The sequence below is a fragment of the Centrocercus urophasianus genome, unplaced genomic scaffold (genome assembly GCF_019232065.1).
Source record: "Centrocercus urophasianus isolate 14NV4802_14NV808 unplaced genomic scaffold, USGS_Curo_1.0 seq_17, whole genome shotgun sequence".
In the NCBI taxonomy this organism is placed as follows: Eukaryota; Metazoa; Chordata; class Aves; order Galliformes; family Phasianidae; genus Centrocercus; species Centrocercus urophasianus.
Genome location: NW_024884722.1, coordinates 29,377,919 through 29,401,270, shown reverse-complemented (window position 1 = coordinate 29,401,270; position 23,352 = coordinate 29,377,919). Strand labels below are relative to the sequence as shown.

Sequence of the window (23,352 nt, the reverse complement as noted above, 5' to 3'; positions counted from 1 at the left end):
AATCGCTCACGTAGTTCAAATGACATTAAAGGATCTCAATTCTTACATAAAATTGAATCAACCTGATCTATCATTTTTCATTAAAGAACTAAGGTCAGTAAGTAGACTGTTGATAAACTCTTCTGGCAAACATGAACTGTTCAGTTCAGTTTAGTGTTGCTTTTATGTAAAAATGATTTGAATCACGTGAAGAACTGGAGTATGAGAACCAGGATGAAATACAACGGCATGACAGTGGCAAAGTTTCATTTCTTCTTTAAGCAGCTTAGGAGTTGATGCATAAAGGTACTGTACTGATGTCCTTGGACATAGTTAACCAAACACATGATGTTAGAAGCATCAGTGCAGTGTGGCTGGAAGACAGAGGCAAACACAACTTGAGGACCCCCCTTCAAAATTTTCCAGAGGAAACAGCACTGTAAGAGAGACAATGCAGATACATTCACCATAAGCAGAGGACTGGTAACACTACGTGGAGAACAGGAAAGACCTATGAATGGAGACAAAAAGATTAATAAAGTGAAAGTTGGAAAGGAAAAGAATCATCTTTGAAAGCATAACATGTAAATAAAGAAGAAAAGACACACAGGTATTCAATCTGCAAACTACCGTCTCAACAAGTAGGTATGATCTAGCCATTAAAATGCAGTTAGAGCAGAAATTAGAAGATTATTTCCAAACCCAGTTAGGTTTTTGGGCTGATCTAACTAAATCTAATCCAGAATCTTAACAATTAAGTCCACCATCTGATACAGCTGCAGGTGACAGAAAAGGTGCGGACCCTGAAACAAGTGAGTGCTTCTAACTCCATATTCCTAATTGTAATAAATAAAAAAAAAAGAGCTGAGGTTAACTTTTGATCAAAATCAAATTTAGTCCATTTCAGTCAATTCCATAACACAACAATTCAAATGCAAGTTTGATGTTCTGTGCTTTTCTTTTTCTGACTGCTTTTTAAAACACGTTTCTATGTAGTTAATGGAAGGCATGCCTGTGAAAAAGCATCATACTGAAACAGATAAACTAACTATACTTAAGCACTGTCACATGTCCCACATGAAAAACACAGGTAAATGCAGGTAAAACCACCACTGAAATCTTTGAAGTCAGGAGTCAATGAGAAGACTGCCAGCTACTGCAAGCCAATTGGCTGCATGACATCAACAAAAACTACTCCAGTCCACATGTTCATGCACCTACCTGTGCAAGGCCAAAAAACCAATTCGATTAAACTGAAGATTATACAGCATTATTTAAAAAATACTAGTGATTTCACACATTTAAAACCCAAGATTGTGAGTATGGTTTCCACATTCTTTCACCAACCACAATCTACTACAAAATTTGAAATACTAAATAAAGTGTGTCACATGCTTCTCAAAAGATTGAAATGCATAATATAACCTAATTCAGTGGATATTTATAAACGTATTTATAATGAACTTAGAGCAGCGGTGGGTTTGTTCATTCAGAAAACATTAACAATTGTTTTCTGCAGAAGAGTTAATGCTAAGAACGGACTTGATATTAAGCAGCTGGATGAAAGTCACTTCAGAAACCAAACTACCAAATCATGACGTATCTGTCTGCTTCACAAACAAAGTTGTTAACCATGAAGAAATTAAAGCATAGCTACTTTTTACCATGCCCAGCACAATTAGGTAATTGGGGACGCTACTTGTTGGACTCCTCAATGTCCATCTTACTGTTATTCTGGAATTCCAATTAACTAACTGCTACAAAGTTTCTGCCATTAAATTAACAGTAATGAAATTCAGCAAACGTATTTTCCCAGTGCCATCAGGTATTCACATCTATCCCCCATGTGCTACAAGCAACAAGCACGACACATTCTCTTGAGCATATTCAAACAAGACTTCACTACACCACTTTTATTCATCTTGACCCATTTTCCCCCTTCCAGCTGTGCTGTTTTTGCCATTAGCTGGCTGAGGCATTCTGCCCTTCGCACAAGTGCAAGAATCTCCTCCCTACCCCAGCCAACATCACCCTTCTGCTGCTCTTCCAGGCGCTACCACCCTTCCTTCATTGATTTTATCAGCTGTCATTTTCGCTAGCTCCTTACTGTCACACCAGTCAACGCGAATTGAAAAAAAAAGAGATTTTCTTAAAATGCCTTATGTTGCTACTGAAAATACCATACGGTTGTACTAACGTGCCTGGGGACGCACTTGGGTTCGGAGTCTCAAGTATTTGATACCCTGCCCGTGTATCAGGGCGGTAGCAGAGCACTATCACACACGGCCGCCTCGGCCTTAGCTGCCCACCAGCCCCCCAGCCTCGCCCAGCGCAGTGACGCCTCCGCCCCGCACCGCGGGTGCGCGCAGCCGCCGCGCCGCGCCGAGCAGGGCCATGTGGTACCGAGCCCCGCCCACAGGGCGGTGCCGCTGCTGCCGACGGTGCGGTTTCCAGCTCGGGAAGAGAAGAATCGGAGCCGCTCGGCTGAGGAGCTTCGGGCCCTTTTCCTCGCGGAATACCGAAAAGCAGACCGGCGGCCCTCTCGGCGCAGCCCTCTCTTCTCGCTCCCCTCGGCCCGACCGAGGCAGCGAGGACCGCAGTGCCGTGGCCGGCTGCCAGCAGCGCAGCGCCGAGCCCCCCCGGCCCCGCTCGGCGAGGTGCCGCGCAGACTTTCTGGCTCCACGGCCATTGTTCGCATGGCTGCCCCGCAACTCGGCCCCCGGGCATTAGCATGACAATGCCGCCTTCCCCCGGAACACCTCTAGCCCCGGAGAACAGCTCGGGCTGCGGTTGCTTTCTTCCTCTCCAGATTTTCCTTCGCCTTTTCCTATTCAAGGCTTCCAGTAACTAAGCACGAAATCAAACGCTCAACAAGCACTGCGGACGAGGCTCAGAAATACCGATAGTGCAGATTAGTAATTACCAAGGTCACAAGAGCCAACTTGGTAACACCGACCGCAGGGCCCTCGCTCCTTATGCTGCAGTGTGAAATCTGCTGCTGTGATGTCACCTGTTGCATGAAGGGTACGCTTTCCTGACAGGGCACGGAGCACATAATTCCTAGGAGGAGGTAACAGAAGAGACCATCAAATCATAGAATCGTGGAATCACAGAATGGCCTGCGTTGAAAAGGACCACAATCATCATCTGGTTTCAACCCCCTGCTGTGTGCAGGGTCGCCAACCAGCAGACCAGGCTGCCCAGAGCCACATCCAGCCTGGCCTTGAATGCCTCCAGGGATGGGGCATCCACAACCTCCTTGGGCAACCTGTTCCAGTGCCTCACCACCCTCTGGGTGAAAAACTTCCTCCTAATATCTAACCTAAACCTCCTCTGGCTCAGTTTAAAACCATTCCCCCTTGTCCTATTACTATCCACCCTTATAAACGGTCGTTCCCCCTCCTGTTTATACGCTCCCTAAATCTTCCAAGTGTATGTACTACAGAAACAAGATTTTAGGTATGTACTTCCCAAATGGCATGTAATTCTTATGTTTGTTACTTTTGTTTGTGCCCTTCTAACTTTAAAGTGCTGAAACGCGCCCTTTCACCCTCTCTCACCATTTTCTCCAACTGCATGAATTGCCTTCTGTCTGCCATGAGCCTCACCACCCACCTTAGAACTCACATTGGGATATTTTCATAAGGTTACAGGCTCCAGATGCAAAACATAAGGAGGTGACCGCCTCCACAGTAAGGGCACAAGAGGTGAGCAAGCATTGTCAGCAGCAAGTCTTGCATGGCCTAAATCAGAGTGCCTGGCAGTTCAAATTAATATGCCGGTCTCTGAACAGCTGTGCCGTTGAGCTGGCACAAGGCTGATACTGCCACGGAGGCACTGACCTCCAGCAAATGAGCGAGGTGGCTGGGATAGCAACATCACAAGCCCTCTCACCAGCAGCTGCCCTAGATTGCAAGGAGAGAGAGCCCTGGTGCATGGGTGGTTAACAAAGTTTCCGCAGAAATAAAGTTTCAGCACAAATAAAGGATAGAAAGAAATAAACCAGCTAACTGCAAGTATTCTGTAATTACAACATTAATTATCTCATGTAGAACTTGGAAGGAATTCAGTTATGTACTTATGTATAAAGCACACCATGCTCAAGCACGGTTACTTCACAAATAACAGGTATTAAATTTGATGTCTATATTAAGAAAGTCTATATTTACGGTATAAATTATCCAAAATTATTACTAGGCTACATTCAGTTTCTACTTTTATCCTCAGTATTCAGTTTTTAATTGTGAAACATGTAAGAAAGTATTACTGCTTTGGGAAAAACTTCCAGGACTTTGGATGAATGCAGCTGAGCCTCTTGGACCACGTTAGTATTCTGACTCGGTATTCTGCAAGGCTTGCTGAGACAAAAGTAGGAGTTTGACCTTGATTTGCATTAAACTAAGTGCACTGTAGATTTGCTCGGTTAAATAACTACAGAAACAACATGGCATGCACACAAACTGCTTCTCTTAAGTTTGAACAATGTACTTTCATCAAATATAGCTTCAAAGACATTTCTAAGTCTGAACGGTAATATTTCAATTAGTGGACAATGACAGAGTTCAAAGGTAATGTTTATACTTCAACAGTTATAGTTCCCTGTTTCCTTGCAGTGAAGCAATACTGTTAAAATTTTTCACACAAAGTTCACCAAAAACAAATATACAAGAAGCAGGACTAGAAAACAGATTAAAATATTTCAACTGGGAGTTCAGTGGTTCTATTACTAGTGTTTCTCCATTAGTTGCACCACCTTCTGACTGCAAACTGATATTATTACCAGGAAAAGGTTTTCAACAACCATAGCACAGAAGATTTAAGGACAATATGTCAACATGTAAATTGGTTCTCTTCGTTGTATTTTTTCTTCTTATATTAAAACACTTCTAGCTAAAATGTTCTTTTCATCTTTATTCTTTTCCTTTTCTTCACGTCACCTTTTCTCTTCATATGGTAAGCAAGTAACACTACATATCTAAGGAATCTAAGAAGGTACTGAGTTTGTAATATATTCCTTCTGTCAACCTTCGTTGTTTCCCTGCTTTTGCTCTTTGACCCTTGCAGTATATGACTACCTGCCCATGCTCAGTATTACAGGAAAGTCTTGGACATAACTGTATAATAACATTCTGCCTCTTTCGCCCCCCATCATCCTCAAGCATGAACGTATCTATCTCCTCTGATGTCTCAATAATTCCTTAAACTAAAGTATTGAAAATAAATGCATCTACCTCCTGATGTCACCTCTATTAGTTTTGCAGTTTGGATATTCTGCAGTCATTCAAAGCCACTCTCACGTAACCACCACATTCTGTCTTTTGCTGCATTATTCTGTCAAGGCTGTTACTGCATACAGAGATCCTTCCACATCTACACTATCAAATCCTTATTTCTTTCACAATCCTTTACCTTTCAATGATCAACTCCTACTCCACACGCAAATTATCTGTCAAGGATGAAGACTTGCCTCCCCATCTTTACACATAACTTAATGGTCCAAAGTAGTTTCATTGCCAAATAAGCCACAAGCATCCTGGTGATTTTTTACCTCTGTCTTGTAAGACTGAAGGCTGGGCTTAACATGAGGCCCATCACCATCTCCTTGGCTCTAGCTGTAACTGAAAGATGCACTTTTCAGATCTGTTAACACTATCAATATGGATATTTTCACTCTTCAAGTGAAAAAGCAGTAACATTTGCCATCTGTTAAGAGACTGCCACAGTCCCTTAGATGCAAACAGCACCCAGGGCCAATCTTCCAGAATAGAGCATTGTTTGTACAACTGGACACGAAAGACAGTCTTACACACTGGCTGTATTGTAATTGTACAGATTTTCTATTTTCACCAATTGCTGTGAAGGGGAGAGAAAAAAATAACATCAATCCCAGACATAACATGCTTAACTTCCCAGAACTGGTAGCTGTATGATATGGAGGAACCACCGTCAAGGTGAAAAACTCCACAGAGGCTTTGGTAATGGAAACAAATCAAAATCTACAAATGGGAAGGAAGAAAAAGCCTCACCACTATGTATGTGTGAAGGAAAAGAGTATTAATCATAGCACAGAGAAAAAATGTAAAGCACAGAGAAAATCCTCATTTTAACTTCACCATGTGACTTAAGTGCGACACAGATTATTGTGGGTCAGACTTGAGGGGCACCTGACTTTTTTTTTCTCCCCAGCAAAACCTAGATCTTCATGTTTCCTACACCAGCCTGAGCCATGGGGGCCAGTAAGTTCTGTAACTGCTGCAGTTACCAGTAGTTGCTGGTTAGAGGAAGTATGACAGATGCAGTGTAAAAATTAAATAGTTCTGGTTGAACTCAACTCGCTGCTGAGGAGAACCACGGATAAATCCAGGTCAAAACTTGTGTTTGCACTGTTCATCAACTGCAAGGTGACAGCTGCATGCAAGCACCCCACAAGACTGCTGGATAACAGTGTTCAAACTAATGATCCCCATCAAGTAATTCATGTACGTTTTCAAGAAAAAACATCAGTTGTCCCTGCATCATATGATAGCATCAAAATCCCTTTGTTTCAACACTTGTCTCCCATCTCCATCACTCGAAATCTTGCATGCACTTAAACTCATCTTGAAATTTTTGATATGAAATGTCTACCAAAGTGCATCCCTGATTTCTGAATTGATTCATATTCTAATGACAGCAACTAAAAACCGATCAATTTTCATGCGTAGCAAAATTACTTGAATTAACTGCTTAAAAAAAAAAAAAAAGGTTGCTGTACTCCTCATTCCTGTTCATAATTGTATGTGAAATAACTTCAGAAATAACTTTCTGAGGGCAGAAAATTCAGAGAAGAACACAAGCTTATCATGTGTTGGTAGAACAAAATAGTACTGATTATTTCTGCTTTTCAAAAGGAGCAGGTTCATTAGCAGTGTTTGTAAATATTTCAGGTGTGGTCCACAAAAAGGTGACAAAGGAAAAGATCAAACTGTAGAAAAGCTTATATTTCAGGGCTGGTTACTGTGACTGAATATAACTACAGGTCAGAATTAAGGCTGATTATTCAAATTAAATATGTGAGGGAAAAATAATGGGTTACAGGAAAACTACAGATTCAAAGGGAACAAATTTTGTTGTGATTTAAAGAGCATAAAGAACTATTTTTGACAGAAAAAAAAGGGACAGAACAACTCACCATTACTGAACCACCTCTAGCAAATGCAGCACAGTATCTCATTATGATCAATCCTTTATCACCTCCCAAATATGTATTTCCATTCCTCTTTCCAGTTAGATGGTTAGATGGTCCAGTTAGATCAGTGTTTCAAAAACTAGCAACTTGAAACCACACAAGTGAATAAGTAATTCAAATCTTGGGAAAAGATCAGTGTCTTTGAGGAAAGGTCCAACGCTTTGGGATATGTTCTACACAACCTCACTGTGAAACCTCTGACCTTCTTGGGACCCTTCTAGCATTACTCAGTCTCCAACAGGCCCGTATTTTATGTCGCTGAGACCAGCCACAGACCTTTAAAATCTGGGTGCAAGATGCCTCACATATGTCACAATAAGGAGTCACCTGTGCATGGAAACTTCCTTATCAGTGTAAGCAACCTGCAGCTTCCAGGAAAGTCAAGCTAAAAATCATACACATCAAAGCTTCTATTTTCTTCAGAAGTATGTATACAAAACACACAAATACAGGCTAAAGCTTCCCCCCATTTGCTCATTCACATGCCTACTCTTTCAATATACATATTAAACACTATTGCAACATGTTTTCACAGAGGCAAAAACTCCAAAGGCCACGTCCTCCATGTCCTCAGCTGTAAAGCAGCGCTCTACCACGTGCACTCACAAAGTCACTCAAGACAAGGCCATCCATCCCACTGCCTTCATGCATGCACTGTATGTGATAGCCACCACGTTCACAAGAACAGGTGGGTAACAGGTTCTGCTTACCAAGATGACACTCTCTCACCCCCTTCTAGATGTAGATATGCAATGATGTTTCTAAGACTCCTTTTACCTCCACTAAAGGAAATATTTGACATTGCTCATCCTACAGGAATATATTTTCCTTACCTTAAATTCACTCCAAATGGATCAAATGACTTTGTCTTTCATCATCCTGACTTAATCAGTCATTCCGGAGTTGTGTACTTCCTTTATATTTTTTCCAGATTACATAATCTTGCCTTTTTTCCTGTTAGTTTGCCCTTCACATTATTGATAAATACAGCCAAGTTAGCGTTACTTTTTGGCATTTATGTTGTTAGAAGTAACTACTGCCATTATCATGAGTCAGTTCATAGCAAACAATAAGCTTTTTTTTTTTTTTTTTTTAAATAACTTATCAACAAATGATCCTCCTTCTATAGCATTAACAGACCTTCCTGTTAAAAAAAAAGGCAGAATATTTAAATAGCAGATAACTAACCAAGACATTAATATTTACTGCCTAGTTACTCAGATTATATTCCACTGTATGTATTTCTATGAAGTTTTGAAGTTGACTACTTAAGTTTTAAAATACTCCAATTACTCAAGACTCTGAAATCTTGTACTGTGTTGTAAGCACAAAACATTTTTGAAATACACGATAAAAAATAAGCCTTCTTTATCAAGACTTTGTTACTGTTTATTCTTCATTTTTTTAAGCATACCACATCTCAGAAACAAGGAAACCAGCCATTTCCTACTGCACTATGGGAAGAAAGAGAAGCCGTACTTCAAATGAAAACAAAACGTTCCTTGTGTTATTGTTTAGAACGTAACTACATCTTACCATTCTTCATTTAAATGTTTAAATTTAACCAAGTCAAGAAACAACCAAAACAGAAAATCAGGAATGCTTCTAACTGCATAATACTGTCTGTAAAATACATTCCCATCAACATAAGCATCTTCAGATCGTTCCATGAATGCATTCCCTCTATACTTCTCCTATCCTTAATTCTCCACTCAACCATATTAAGTTCCCATCCCCAGATACATAAATAAGATATAAAATTGAACCTTATCGAATAATAGAACTGTTTGAGTTGGAAAGGACCCTTAAAGGTCTACTAGTCCCCTGCAATGAACACGGACATCCACAGCTAGATCAGGTTGCTCAGACCATGGTGCAGCCTGACCTTGAATGTCTTGAGGGATGGGTTTTCTCACCACCTCTCTGGGCAACTTGTGCCCAGCAGCTCACCACTCTTACTGCCTCCTCTTGCTACACAGGAACTTGCCCAGATTTCCTAAGAGCTGTTACTCACCAGACTTTCAACAGGAGATTCTGAGCTTAACAGGTTCAACATAAAAATGAGCATAAAGGGACTGCAGAACAGCATAACTTGATCTTCCTGACAGTCTTGGTCCAGCAATCAGGAAGTCCCATGTGTTAAGCTGAGAGCAAGATGGTCATACTACTGAACAACTTGGGTGAAACTAGGACAAATGGATCTAAAAAAAGGAAGTACTGTCAAGAGGACACCGATCACAGATTAGACACACACTACTTTCCAAAGGATGTGTGACAGCATGCATCAGAAGTGAACAACTCTAGAGTGGAATCACTGGCACTTCCTGTTTTGATCAGCAGATAAAAAAGAGGACACGGATTTCTGGTTACTCCACTCCTGGAAAATGCTATGAGCATACTGACCTGCATTTCCCATTTGTGGTTTGAGTCTGAAGTGGCTGAGCCTGTTTGCTATAGAATTAACTCCTAGCCAATAGTTTGCTGCCAAGAAAATTCAAAGACAACTACCCCAACCTTTTAGAATAATTGCTTCCTTATTCAACAGAGGAGATCTTGATGATTAATAAGAAAACCATTGCAAGAAAAACATCTCATAGCTTCAAGATTTTGTACTGAAACACTTGACGTGATCCTGGCTACTAAAGGAAGAAGCTCCAGCACATGAGATGAAATAGCCCTATCACCACCAGCCTGGGAGGGGAAAAAGGTGACTCTGAAGGCAATAGAAGCTGAAAAGTAGGAATTTATTCCAAAACTGTCAACTGAAGTTGCTGGTTAACCATCACTAGATCAGAGGTCTTTAATCTTCTTCTAGTTATTGCCTCCTAAAGGCAAGATGAATTAAGGGAGTATTTTAAGGTTTAATGGAAAATATATATTGAAGTAATCCAAGTTGTTTTCAACACCCTGAAGAAAAACTAATCACACAAACAAAATCTTTATATTAAATAAAGAGACAACATGACATAGGAGACTAGTTGCAGAAGGTAACTAAGAACGTACGGCCATATTGATTAAGTGCAGTATACCATGCCGCATTTCTCCATTTACATCATGCAAATGCTGAAGACTTGCACACATTCACAGTTACAATCAAGAAGTAGGTATTTACCCTACTAAGTAAACGCAAGAGAATTTTACAGAGCCCCAAAAATAAGGTACAGCTACCAGAAGTACAAGGAAATGCCATATTAAAAAGACATTCTGCATTAATCACAGACCAAAATAAATGAGGATTATTCCTCATCTTGAGAGGTCAACAGCTGTCAGAGATGCATGACATGCTTCATTGAACCTTAACACAGAGGAGATAGCCAACAAGATTTAATCACAAATTGGTGTACCACTTAGGAAGTGACAAATGAAGTTTTAGATGATAACATCATCTTTTTCACAGCATAAATTTACAATTAAAGCATTCACTTTCACAGGGTTTTGTGGGTGTCAAAATGCCCCCGCCAAAAATTCAACTGAAAGCACTTCCTGGTGTGAAATGCAACACTACAGGCTGATCTCACTTAGGGAGTAAATTGGCTAACCAACATCTGGGATGATACACTCCATCTAGAGCCAGTATTTATATTCTTTCCCTCTTTTGGCTTTAGTAACCTTGATTTCTCATCTTTTGTCTGTTACCTGGCTATTAAAATTAAATTACAAAAGGAATGAAAAGAGAAGGTAGAACACATAAAAACAGAAGTGACTAGCAAAAAATTCTGGGTTTGCTTGGTTCAGACTTGCAGAGACTTGCCCTCTTTTATTTTCACGCTTTCTGACTTTCAAGTAAAAATCTTCAGTAAAAATTATACAAGCTGTGTCAAGATAGTGAAATCTTGAGGAATAATGGTACTGTATTACTTTTTGTCAGATTATCTGTTCACCTACAAGAAAAGCATCAAACAACTTTCCCTCTCCATCTACTGCTAATAATCTAACTACTGAAAAATACAGTGCACAAAGGACAGGAGGGGGAGGGGAAGTAACTTGTGTAGTTTTTATGGCTTTGTGGCATTATTTTTTTCTCCACCATTCTATTTTTAAAAGCGTATTTCATCTGGAGTTTTCAGTCCAAGTGCATCTACTTGTGCTCTGCCACATGACAGTTTTTGCCCAGTGTCATCAGAGAACAAAAATAAACAAATATTGGCAAAAAAAGTCCCTTTCTTTTTCCCACTGTGCAATAGAAGGGCATCTGCCTGTTTTCCAGCTTATTTCAAATAAGGACAGTATCTTAAAGATGCTTAAGAAGAAAATACAGGTGTTATTTCAAAGGCATAAATATTTACCGGTATTCCTTATTTCAACCAATCTACATATGCAGTCTCCAAAAAAGTACCTTTCTCTCAGGTCTCTTACATGAAAGGAGAGAGATTTTTCATGAACGTTTTCCCTTTTCCTCTGAATCAACTCTACATGCGTTAGGAATGGGATCACTGAGAACAGTGGGCAATAGGATGAAAGAACTGTTCTGTGATGACACATTCCCCACCCTTAATGGTTCTCTATTCCTGTAAAACTCCAAACACATATTATCCTTTCAATTCCACACATTTATCATTCTTCTCATTGGCTGTTGTGGTTCTGTCCTGTTTAACGACGTTCTTCAATGCTACAGACAGCCCCTAGCGTATACAGTCTCCTGTTAGCATGAAAAAGTTCTCCACAATCTCTGTTCTGATATTTCTTTGTATTTCTTCCTATGCTGAGAAGAGAAGCTGTTATTTCTGGTAGACAGAAGAGAGATCTTTTAAGACAGTGACACATTTTGAGAGAACTCTGTAACAATTTAAAAGAAAAAATTATAGAATCATAGAATCCTCAGAGTTGGAAGGAAGCTCTGAGGGCCATCTAGTTCAACTCCCCTGCGATGAACAGGGACATCACAGCTACACCAGGTTGCCCAGGGCCTGATCCAGCCTCACCTTGAAAGTCTCCAGGGACATCAGCCATAACACTAGGCAACCTGTTTCAGTGCTTCACCAATCTCACTGTATAAGATTTTTTCCTTATATCTAGCCTGTTATGTATTGTTCAGTTGTCTGTGTCATTGGATGAGAAATGATCTGCTCCTCTTCACAGGAAAAAAAATAGGAATAAATTTGTTTTTTGCTTTGTGTCAATGCAAAGCCTGTTATTTTCAGCACTGCCCTTTAACTTTTTAGTAGTGCATAAATGTGCTAGATCTAAGGTTACTTTGGCTGCAAGAAACACAGTAGAACTGGTCTTTGAATTATCCTTTCTCCAATATGAGGAACATGTGATTAAATGCAAAAAAGAATAAAAGCTTGCCTATCTTCTTGTACTGTCAGACACAAAAACTTGAGTAAAATAGGATTATAAAAGCTAACATAAATCAAGACGTGTCCCATGTAGACCAGATTAGGATCTTCCTGACCTGACGTACTGTAGATTTGACTACAGATTTTGCACTTCCCAGCATGAGTTCAAGCTTTAGAGCTTTGTCAATTTGTTTATGGTGTGCAGAAAGTTACTGTTTTCAAATAATAAATCAGCAGAAGAAAAAAAATACACGTTAGTCAAATTCTATGTTGATCCTTTCCTTGCAGGATTTTCTCTAAAACCATATGCTTCTCTAAGTAGGATATATCAAACATAAAAACTCCTTTCAACCTCCCTTGGCTGATCTTTGCAAGTGAAAGAGAGACAGAGCTGCTGTACCTGAATTTCTATTTTCCTGAAAAGAGATATAAGGTGAATTTGTAATAAGGGCCGTAAGCTACAGAACTAACATAATCCAAGCAGCAAACTTCCTTTGAAAAAGAACAGATAATGACTGGTGAAGCCTGAGAGCGCAAGTCTCTGAAGCTGTTCCATCTCTCATGAGACAATGTTCATTCCCAAATGGGAAAAAGAGAGAGGAAGGGCCAACAGTCACAGATCTGAACGCTGTATGTGGGCATTGCCTCAGCAACGACAGTGAGAAGATAGAAGGGCCAATACCAACTGAATTAATGTTGCAGAAGAGAATTCTGAAACTTGTCAAAATCCAACATAACAGGATGATTGTAATCAGTGTCTTAATTGCGTAAAGGAAAAAAAGCTTCAGACACTGCAAAACAGCAAACTTGGAACAACACACCAAAACCCCACGCACAGCGTTCATAATCAATCACAGGAATGACTTCAAAATATTAAGGCAGTGGAATTTAGTATGAAAAACCATTACTAATAGCAGTAACAATTAGAAAAAAACAATGTAATAAAACTCTGTAGTCATCAGGCACTATGCCAGAGGACAAGATGGCCAACAGGCATCTGTCACTTAGCAGCAAAACTAGTCATTTACTTCCACTAAAAGATTAATTATAACTGTGACCTGACTATAACCTGGCAGGTTACAGCAAACAGAATTTGTATAGTAGTAACTTTTTTCCAATCTCTCTCAGTAAAATAAATGCCTGTATTTGATACTCATTTGTCTTCTTTTCTTAAGTGATACACAGAACAGAAAGAAGACCAAACAGCAGTTTCAGCAGTTTCAGCATGATGTTAAAAACACTGTCATCAGCATTAAAAAAAAAAAAAGCAGCAGCAGCTTTAAAATTTTTTAAAGGAAAGATAAGGTGGCTGCTTATCATACGCATATTTACTCCAGAAACATTAAAAATATTTTTGATATATTTACCTTACTTCAGAATTAAGAAACTGAATGAAACTATATTGTACTTCAAGCTTCCTCCAGACTGTTTTCATCTGTATTTCCACTTCATTAGTTCAAAGGTGGTACTATGGAAACGCATATTTCTATGAATCTGTAAAATAAAAAAATTTTACTTACGAGTTATCCAAAGAAATTGTATTGACACCTTATAGAACATAACGCAAACTACATATTGAAGATACTGATATCCGAAATAATGGAAGCCATCTGCCACTATGAACTGCTCCTAGAAAAAAAATCCAACTTTTTAGACTGCTACACTTCTAGCAGTTGTATAGTTACATAATATTTGTACTGAAAAGCATTTTCCATTCAGTGTTTTAGGTGACATACGGGTTTGTCGTAGATGATGGGAGATCCTGGGGAGGAGGGATGCTATGAGTCCCTCTAGGCAGGTTTCCTATAAATAAGTTTCCTATGTGCCTTCCTCATCTTTGCCAATTACCAACCAGTAACTCCTGGATTCACCTGTCCTCCAGCAATCAGGTTTACAAGCCACTCAATTTCTCCAATTTTATTTCTAAAACAGATTAGGAGTTGGACGTATTGTTGATGGCACAAATGGGAAAAAAAAAAAGAAATAATGCTCCAATCAACCTTTATTAAACACTCAAGAATCTTCAGGACTGCAGATTCACAACAATTCACTTGTGTCAATTGGCCCTTGGTTTTCAAACATAACATGAATTTTGGGCTTATCAGCTTTTCTACTTAGATTTCAACTTGAGCATGTGGCACGTATTGCCAGCTCTTCCCATTTTATCACATCACAATTTGTGAATGTTTCTTTTCTATCTGAAGCTTTTAGAAACAGCACACAAGAATTTTATCACTAAGAACTTCCAGTCTGCAAACATGACCTTGACAGTAAAACAGAAGCTCAAACATCACTAACACAGATGGTTAAAAATATACAACCAATCTTACAATCTAGTAATTTAATGCCTTATTTTTGAATGTGAAGGCCAACAGCATTAGGAAAAGGGATGGATGAAGCATGCACCCACATGATTTCTAGCAGAGGAAAAGTTTGTGTCCACTTCCTGTTTCCTTTCTAAGCTCCATAAGAACATTATCATCACAAGGTCAAAATACTTCTGTCTCCACGTCCATTTATAAGTACTGCTCCTAACACACTGAGGTTTAATAGTCCTGGTAATGAATAATAAATCTGTGCAAAATGGCAATCCGAAACCACCCTGAGTATCGGATGGCATCAGTTTTTCAAGACAACTGTCTCCACTGAGCAGACAGGCTGACACTTGACAGCTATTTCTTCCATGGCAGAATAGAAAAATACATTCTTGCCATGCAAAGATGCGTTGTATCTGCAAAATAAATCCATCTCTCTCCCTATCTTTAATCAAGATATTCAAGTAAAACCTTCACAACCTCTATAGAGTGCCTGTTAGGTTCTCTGCTCTGGACAGATCTGATTCTCTTACATCACTGGGTAACACGGGCACAGCCTCTTTCATGACTTATGAAATTTGTGTGTCAACATCAAATTCATCGCCTCTTTTTTTTTAGAGGGCTACAAAAATCTCAGAGGTGAGTGAAGTTAGTATTAATTTGAGCGACCTCATTCTGTTACTTTTACACAATCTCTTCATCAGCATGAGATGCTACGTCAGAATGTACTTAACTTTATAAAAAGCAGTGACTTTTACGTTATTGTTATCCAGAATGCTCAACTGCTAACATTAGTTTTTCAAACTATTTTATGTCATTCTCAGTTGCATTTTGCAGAAAAATGTCATCAATTACAAATCAAGCTATTTTCTAAGTTTTTCACAATGCATCTTCACTTCATTAGAACTTTATCTACTGCAGTGACTACAAGAAGCACTAACAGCTTCAAAAGCACATGGGCTCTCAGCACTTCACACTAGTCAATCCAGATTGATTTGGAAATTTTTACAACAGGATTAAATTTGAATTATTCATACACTACTAACTCAGAATGTCACCACTCAATCTGAAAAAAAAAGACACCCGAATTACATTAATATACTAATTACAATATACTTGCTAACCCAGATAAGTGTAAATATGCAGTCACCAGCGGGTCACAGGGAACAGTGAGAATACCCAGCCTGGAAGGACTCCCTGTTGAGTTTTCCACAGCTACCAGTGCCTGAGGGCTGAGGTGGGTTTTCCACCTCGCTTCCTCACACCCTCCCCACGGTCACAGAGGGGAAACCACAGGACGGTACATGGACTGTACTCACTATATCCTTTGAGCGCAGGAGCGCTTACTTCTAATAGCTGAGATTGGTTTGTACAGGAGGGGAGCAACACACAGCATCTCTGAATTGCTGGAATTCCTGGGACAGCTTCTCCACAGCTGAGACACAGGCCCACAGATAGGAAGAAATACTAATTCTGTTCCCTCCTAGTTCCTTGGGACCTTTGCTGATAGCAGCCCTGGCCCTGTACAATGCAGCAGCTATAAACATCACTGTGTTATCAACATTGTTCTTCTCCTAGAAACTAATCATAACAGACATCATAGCAGACACTCTAAAAGAAAATGATTCCATCCCAGCTAAAACTCAGACACGATCTTGTCAGCTTTCAGCTTTGATATTTAATTTTTATTTTAAATCTTAAATGATCTATTCATCCCCAAAGCATCTTCTTGTAGTTGGGGAAAAGTGAGAATTACCCTTTATTTCAAGGAGAATTAAAAAAGGAACATTTAATATAAGTTAGAAATTTTAGAGTAGAATAAACAATCATCAAGTAGATGAAGGGCTTTGCTATGTGGCTGCTAAAATCCAGTATATGACAAATCTATAGCTGAATAAATACGCTTTTAGCCCAGAAACAAAGAGCAATGGTCAGTGCAGAGGAAGCCTACAACTGCCAGAAAACAGGATGCTAAGGAAGGCTCTAACTTTTAACAAAATCTGACTTACCATGAAACTTAGGAAAAGAAGGATGAAGATGGCAAATACTTGCAAAGAAATTATTAAACTTCTTAAAGTCGTGTGCATTTTACATGCAAATTCATGTTTATTTAAGGAACATAAGTTTAGAAAAATGTTCATTGAAGTATTAACAGTTACAGTAACTCAACTGCAGTTATGTACATGATCACAGAAGGATTCATTGGTACAGATTATGGGCTAAACACCCCTCAATTAATTCCAGTTTCCAGTTAGATCTTCTCCTTTTTCAACTAATCTAGCCTCCATCATTGCTTCACTTCTGCTGTGTTAACCATTCAACTGGTCACACCTCCGTCCCAATTTCTGAAGCAGAATCTTGTTTTCCTATAAATTGTAAGCATGGGTTTGGTGATATCGGACCAAAAACAAAAATAAAAAAATAAAAATCAACAAAACACAAAAAGGAGGCAATAAAATTTATGGAAGTGTGAACAAAGGGGAGAATGGGGAAAGCAGGTGGTGCCAATAACATGTCTGTAAGCAGTGCTGGAGTGCCCATGGCTAGTTGACAGTTCTCTTGAACAACAGACAGGAGAGGTCTCAGAAACAGAATTATCCATTTTAGGGTAAACCACAGGCAAAAAAAAAAAAAAAAAAAAAAAAAAAAAAGCTTTTATTAGAAATTTGTGAACACAGAAAATACACTGCAGGTCCAGACTGAGTGAGAGTACCCTGGAAGATGCTTCAGTCTTACGACTGCCACTGGAATACGTAGCCAGAGCTGCTGTAAGCTATAAACTGATCAAAACAGTGATTATACTGCTATGACAAGTCTAATATAGCTGTAAAATTTGAGTAGAAATTTTAAAAGCTGCCATACCAAAATTTTGAGTACTATTTCGAAGTTCACGTTCAAGGCTACAAAATTCTTAAGGAAATCCTTTTTAGTGTGAGAAAAGCCACACTGAGCTGGAAAAACAAAAACAATATGGCCTGCTGCACACCTGAGGCTTGGTGGTGTTGTCTGTGGAACAACAAAGGTATATATGAGCATTCTAGTAAACAAATAGCCCTTTCAAAACATATGGGACCAATACACAAAATGAAGTGATGCTAGGGCTGAACAAACTTAGTGCCCTGCAACCTGAACATCAGGTAGCAAGATGTTAAAGAGCCTGAAAAATGGTTCAAGCACCTTTATCCAATCCTTGAGAGAAGACACTTTTTGATTAATCTCCCACTTCAATAAGAATATACCCCCTTGAAAACTAATTTTAAAATTTAATTTTAATAAGCTCCTGAGTGAGGCTGGACTGTGCAGTATGAGACAGACAGAAAGAGAGATTGAGTTTTATGCCGTGGCAAATGTACTCATACATACATCACAAGGCACCGTACCTTTCAGAATTCCTTGTCACACAATGAGTTTTTTATTGGGGTCACGACAAGAATCCAGACATCAACCTCCTGTGATACTGATTCAGATCCGTAACAGAAGTCTGCCTTGGCAAAAAGACCAGAAAATTCTACTAGGCTCTTACTTTGTCCAGCAGATGTAATTTCCTACAGTAGAAAGGTTTTAAATCTTCACCTTTCTTAGGAGATCATTACCAGTTCATTCTGGCATACCTACACCATCTGGAGTCATCCAGAAGACTTAATGGGGCTAATCATCTATAGCTGCTTTGCAAGCAGGCTCCGTGCTCACAGTGAAGTATATCTTTCAGTTGTCTCAAATATTCTTCAGTCACAGGTCCAATGAGCCAAGAGAGTGAAAAATCAGCTGATTCTCCAGACTTTGGGACTGAAAGCTATCTGACAGCAGCTTGTTGTTAAATCAAAAGCAGTTCTTCAGTAGGCCATTCCCAAAGGCAATCTCATCAGCTTACAGCATTGGTGACACATCAAAGTTGGATGGTTCATCCAGCATGAAGAAGTCAAGTCAGAATCTGATTTGCCAAGCTTTGTTACTAAACCAACTGGGATAAAGATTGCACTGTACAACAACTACTTTCATCATAGTCCAAAGCTCTCCAAGTACCCAAAACAGTTCTGAGAAGTGCTTCTGTTCATAAGAGATCTAAAAAAACCAACTCTTTTCACTGAAGACCGTTCCCACAGCTAACACGGCCTTCTGCTGCAGTTGACACCCCTGAAAACATAAGGCTAGCTGTGAAATCACATACTTCTCATTCTTCCTAAGTTTCAGAAAATCATCAAAAACTGCCTAGGCTCTGTTTTGTTTAGTCATCAGTTAACTTTCATAGTCCACTTTCCCAAAGCATTTCAGAACCTCACTGGGCCCTGTCACTTGGACAGTGGTTTGCCTCGTGCAGATGAAAGCAACAGTAAGCAATCACTTGGCACACAGACCTAGAGGAGCACATTCTTATCATAACACCGATCCTGGGAATGCTGCCCAGACTTCAATTTCTCTGACAAAAGCACCAGTGAAATCTACCTCCTGCCAGTGCCGCAGGACCATTAGTTCATGTTTTGACAGGTGACCCTCTTCCTCCTCCCTCTAAGATTCCTGCAGAAGGCCAAGTATTTCCTCAGACTGTCTTTTCACAGAACAACTCAAATGTGAGAATGACTTTCAGGAATGCTTTCATTTAAATATGTCGTACTATTTTATATATACAAATCAAAAAGTTCCTGGTATAGTATCACAACTTCAAACTCCTTTGGTCTTTGGATGCTATCAAAATTACTTTCTGAATAAGCTGAATAAACACAAAAACTGAAGCCCGGTATGTGAAAACCATCCATGGCTTTTTCAGGTCCTTGAATCTCAAGGAGCCACCACCTGAACAATTTCAAACACGTGGAAACATGGGAGAGTCTTTAAGGAAACCAAAGTCTGTCACACAACAAGGAATGGTTAAAGGCCTCCACCACCAGCAGGCCTGTCAAGCATTTCAGTTTTACTGACAGAACATGACATGGATCACACGCTAACATCCAAGACAGCAAACTAACACTTCTAGGGGGAACCAAGACAACATGTGCTCTAAGTAAGAAAAAAAAACAAAACAAAACCCTACTTCTTTATATTAAGATATGAAAATAAGAATATCTAGACACTTGTTGGCAGCTTAAACAGATCTTAAGAATCTTCAGTAAAACACCACTGATATGTCATACTTAACACCAGAACTTCATTAAAATGTTCTGCAGTTTTCCTTCAGACAAGTTACAGCTTCTCAATACTGCTTGGAAGAAACCCACTACGTACAATAAGGATGCTCAGAAAGCAACAAAGCATTTGTGCCTGTGAGATGCATGTGAGATTCCACAGGTTGAGAAGTTTCTGTATAAGGCTATACATGTAGCTTAGTTCCCAGTATATTCACCTATATTCCGCAGAATATAAGCTCATTTATGTGAAACAGTGATAAGTCAGATAGAGAACCAACATCCTCTCTGCAAAAACTTTTAAAGGAGACAACCAAATATGGGCCTTCTGTAGACATCAGCTTTAAGGTAAGGATAAAAGATATTACATCCAACCTACTGCTCTCTTTGAAGTTACCACACAGACTGCGGAAATACTTGATTTCAGGTACTGCAATCGGACAAAATAAATTCTGAAGTAGCCTACAATAATCCATCATTGCCAAAAAGCATAGCTAATAGTGGTGACTGTTGAAAAATACCATTTCGTAGCTGAGAATTTGCTCCATCAAACAGTGTAGTTTTGCTCTTCGTTGCTGTTGTAGTTTCCCAAGGAAATAAATAGGAGAAATTAGTTTCAGAACGAATGACACGTTTCAACACAAGTACACAGTCACAAGCATAAACACAAGCACAGGTCTTTGGCAGGGAATACAAAAGTAAAAGCTTTACCAGTTTTTCACAATCCAGTGGTACAAAACCCCCCAATTTTATCGGTAGAGGAAGGTTAAGGAGTGCTTTGTAACTCAGAAAACTGTATGAAATTATCTTGGTAGCATTTGATTATTATCTGCTGTAAGTGAATTGAACTTCATTTCTTTAAAAAACAGGGTAATACATTTAGGTTACTCTTTCAGATACAGTAGACTAATTTGTTATTCTGATAGCAATTAGTTCTATCACTACAAAAAAAAACAAGAATTCTTTTTGCAAAAAAGATAACATAAAATAAATATGCATATCACTTCAAATAAAAGCTATAACTACAGAATCAAAAATATTTGATTCCAAAGTTTACAGTAGGAATTTATCCTTGCAGCTTTGGTCCCTGAAAATTTCTTCAAAATTATTTTTAAAAAATGAACTAAGGAAATTAGCGTGATGAAAACAAACTATATAGTGTTGGAATAACCATTTACTCATTAGAATCTCAGAAAATATGACCATAAAAAGATGTTCCATCCTTACCATTTGCATGATGATACAGAACTTGCTTTGCAAGTCTAAAATGGACTAGCTTAGCCACCAACGTCTCAACTTGTGCTCAAGCACAGCTCAGAGCAGAGGTTAGATTGAAGTATTGCAGCACTGAGTAGGAAGCAATGCATGTGGATAACTCAGTATACAGACTAAACTGCTCAAATATTCTCAGCCACTTCAACTATTACATCTAACAGCTATGAGCTCAGAGTGCTGGAACACTGCATTGCCTCTAGTTCTTCAGGCACCAAATCAAGGTTCTGTCCAACTTGACCTATGATTTCTAATGACAGATTTGTGAAAAAAATAACTACATACAGACTAGACCTCAAGGGCACAGACAAACACAGGGCAGGAAAACTTAAGAAAAAGTTCTTAGACATGCTGAATAATTATCTAAATAGCTAATATGGCTTCTTGTGTTTCCTACTGATTTGTATGGTCAGAAATAACAGTAAATCATTTCTATTCATTTTCTATTCTATTCTATACATCATATTCTATTCTATTCAGATACACTCGACTGACGGAGCATTCATCAAGGGCCTGAATGAAAACAGTAATTTTTACTTTTGCTTTTAATAAAAAAAAATAAACTTCTGGTAAATACTGGTAACAGGCCACTTAGAGAGAACAATTAACTGCTTGGAAACAAGTTCATTTTATGTGGCAAGACCACCCATCTGTGAACAAACTCTAAAATACTGGCTATATCCTGTGAAGGGTAACTTTAAAAAAAAAAAAAAAGTTACATGGATTCCATGAGAGAACTTAGGCACCACAAGCAGCATTTACATGATGCTCATTTAGTCCTCATTAGCTTCCTCAGTCACAGAGAGATTTTTGCCAAACAAAGTTCTACAGGTACCAGAGGTTTGCTACCACCCACTTAAAGCAGACAAGCACTCATCTAGAAGGTCATCCTGCTAGATATTCTGCGTGCATCTTCAGCCACTCAAGCTAACGTGAGTCGTTAACTGTTGACTCTTTTCTTCAAACACATTTTTGAGGCAATAATCTGGAAATTAAACCATTGTCCTACAGGCTCTAGATGAACAGGGTGCTCTCAGACCCAGAGAACGAGAGATCACCCTTCACCTCCCTCGCTGAAAACAAATCACTTCACAGAGAAGTGCACAAGGCTCATGGAAGAAGATGCCAAAGGAAAGAAGGGTGTTTTAGCCAAACAGTTAAGCGTACATGGGGTGGACAAGAATCCTGAAACATGACCACATGTGTTAATATATGCTTTAAATCAAACACACTCCAAGCTATAAGTTATTTACTCTTGGGAGGTAGAAAAAGAGAGATAGAAACCCCTTCATCTAAAGAAGCATGACTCCTTGGATTTCCTTTATCAGAGTTAACATGCCACCTGCAAGGATGCAGTCAGGTTTAACTATGGACACATTCCAATAAATGGATAAAAGGACAAGATAGTTCTCAATAGTATTAACAGTGAAGTCCACAATGACATAAAAAACATATGAAAGCTTTTCCATCAACACGGAAACACTCCATCAGGAAAACACATACACTGTTAAGGTGAACTGTTCAGTAAGCTTGCTTGTTTTCAATTCTGTGTGTCTTAGGTTTGGAAGACTTGCCCTGTTGCAAGAAGCTCGAGATACCTGACATCGCTCCTTTAATGTGACATCTCTTGAACAAATAAAGAAAAACTCTGACACTAACAGCTTTTTCTATTAAGTAGAGATACAAGAGCCAACAGCTGACATTTGAATCTCATCTTTATTCAAACAGGAAAAACACATCTAAGAGTTATCAGCTAGGGACTGATTTGCTCATGACTGTAGTGGGTTCTTCCTTGCCAGAAGACAGCTAAAAGCACACTGGATGCCCTATGGTTATATGTATTTACAGCACACTGGCCAAAAAATTAATGTGCATTTCTCTTCTCCTCACACTACCTAAAGAAAAATTCCTCATACTTGAGAATAATAAATATACCTCCGCCCAAACTACCCAAGCAAAGCAAGTCTGTGTGCAAGACCTCCTGGATTCAATGGAGATGAAGTTCCATTGCACAGGGAGTAAGTACTAACACTGGAACATCTATATTTTCACTTCCAGCATTGTCCCATTTGTTCCTAATTAATAATATTTTTTTAAAGCCTAAATAATCTTTGAGAAAAGATGAAAGTAGAGCTATTTCAGATGTACACACTGTTACA

General features: G+C 39.1%; 1 protein-coding gene across 2 annotated transcripts in view; it reads right to left on the bottom strand.

Moving 5' to 3' along the window:
* The window catches only part of BMPR1A (bone morphogenetic protein receptor type 1A), a 78,957-nt gene that overhangs the window by 28,299 nt on the left and 27,306 nt on the right, over positions 1-23,352 (bottom strand). Inside the window, exon 2 of one of the 2 annotated variants that reach the window (XM_042817674.1) lies at positions 13,854-13,980. The exons of the other annotated variant lie outside the window; for it this stretch is intronic. The gene's annotated coding sequence lies outside the window, so the exon portion shown is untranslated. The remainder of the gene's footprint in view (positions 1-13,853; positions 13,981-23,352) is intronic. 2 annotated transcript variants of the gene reach the window in all.